Below are 2,333 nucleotides of genomic sequence, written 5' to 3' on the forward strand. Positions count from 1 at the left end.
CATGCAGAATTCCCCACAACAACTGTGCTCTCTCAACTGTGACCTCGTGTGCATGTGAAGAAGGCAAAATATTAGCACATATAAATGCATTCCATGCACGGGCATACCTGTTCATGGCGATCGCCGGAAAGTGACGATACTCATTATTGCCTGGACTGCGGGTCCAAACTGTGCCCGGTCGACAGAGAGTCGCACAAATCAAATCCAAGTCAAAATCCTCAGCAGTCTTTTCATTCCAGTTCTCCTCCTCGGGCTTCCTCTCTCGCTGTCCAATCACACGGCGAATCGCCGCAGGATGATAATCAACCGTCAGCCCACGGACTACAGAAAACCCATTCTTTTCAGCCTTCGCGTTCGCGTAGAACTCGCGAACAACGCTCATCGGTACTGCTTCGGGTGACTCACAAAAAGCTATCCACCCCTTCTCTGCAATCATGGGCAACAACTCACCATCCCTCCCTGATGGTAAAAACCCCCTCTCCTTCAGAATCGGCTTCCCCAACAGCCTAGTGTACTCCTCCTCCGCAGCTCTGTCAGTTAACCGAGGCCTTACAGCAGTACCCCTCGATGAATCAGCAGTAGGAACTATGCTGCTGCTGTCAATAGTGCGTGCTCTCTTGGGTGCCATTGATTCGTGAATAAAAGTGTGTAAGAACTGATTTTTGATGTTTGTGAGAGGGTTTAAGTGTAGGAAGTTTTGTGGGAGATATGTAGGATAGGTGTATGTATATATAGGGTGTGGATTAGATTAGGGTTTGGGAATTAAGGGATAAAATGATGGGGTAGTGGGAATAATTCGTGGGTTTATGGGCTAAATCTGTTTTTGTGTTTTTGTTTGTTTTTTTTTTCTGAACTGTAAAAAATTTTCTGGAACTCGACCCCTGCGCGGCCGCTCAGCATAGCTGCGCGGGCGCGCAGAGGGTCTCTGGAATTTTTTTTTTCAGCCCCTGTTTTCTGATTTTTTTGTGTTTTTGGATAGGTTATTAACTTCTAAGGGTTCCTGTAACAACAATTCATGGGTTGCTCCCACGCAGCGCTTCTTTTTCGTCATTAGCTTGACATTCCGTACCTTTCTCAAGTAGTCAACAAAATGGCACTAACCACCTCTCGGTTTGCCATGTCCCCATAGTAGTGCTTCAACCGCTGACCGTTAACCTTGAATGCTTGGTCCGAATCATTCTCAAAAATTTCCACCGCTCCATGTGGAAACACAGTTTTGACAATAAAAGGTCCAGACCACCTTGATTTCAACTTCCCAGGAAAAAGTCGGAGCCGAGAGTTGAATAAAAGAACTTGTTGCCCTGGCACAAATAACTTAGGATGTAGCTTCCTATCGTGCCACCTCTTCACCTTTTCCTTATACATTTTGTTATTCTCGTACGCTTGAAGTCGAAATTCATCAAGTTCATTAAGCTGAAGCATTCTTTTCTTACCAGCTGCATCTAAATCCAGGTTCAATTTCTTCAATGCCCAGTAGGCCTTATGCTCAAGCTCCGCCGGTAGATGACATCCCTTACCGTACACCAACTGAAACGGTGACATCCCAAGTGGAGTTTTGTATGCTGTTCTGTAAGCCCAAACAGCTTCATTGAGCTTTAAAGACCAATCCTTCCTTGACGGACAAACAACCTTCTCTAGAATACGCTTTATCTCTCTGTTAGACACTTCCGCTTGACCATTTGTTTGCGGATGATAGGCAGTAGCTACTCGATAATTCACATTATAACGCTGCATCATAGAAGTGAACTTACGGTTGCAAAAATGCGATCCTTCATCACTTATGATTACCCGAGGTGTTCCAAACCTTGTGAAAATTTGCTTATGAAGAAAATTTAGCACTGCCTTTGCATCATTTGTCGGTAAAGCTTTAACTTCGACCCATTTTGAGACATAATCGACTGCCAGCAAGATGTACTGATTATTACAAGACGCGATAAAAGGCCCCATGAAATCGATTCCCCACACATCAAAGACCTCGACTTCAAGCATCACATTTAATGGCATCTCATCCTTCCTTGACAAATTTCCCACTCTTTGGCAACGATCACACCTTAAAACAAACTGATGAGCATCCTTGAACAAAGTAGGCCAGAAAAAACCTGCTTGCAGAATACGAGCTGCCGTCTTCTCACCTCCATAGTGTCCACCATAAACCGTGGAATGGCAGTCTCGTAATATCCCCTCCGTCTCACAGAACGGGATACATCTCCTGATGATCTGGTCAGCTCCCTGTCTAAACAAATATGGTTCATCCCACATATACCACTTCACCTCATGCAGAAACTTCTTCTTTTGAGCGGATGTCAAATTAAGAGGCATTATATTGCTGACGA

Source organism: Apium graveolens, chromosome 3 (assembly GCF_009905375.1).
Source record: "Apium graveolens cultivar Ventura chromosome 3, ASM990537v1, whole genome shotgun sequence".
Lineage (NCBI taxonomy): Eukaryota > Viridiplantae > Streptophyta > Magnoliopsida > Apiales > Apiaceae > Apium > Apium graveolens.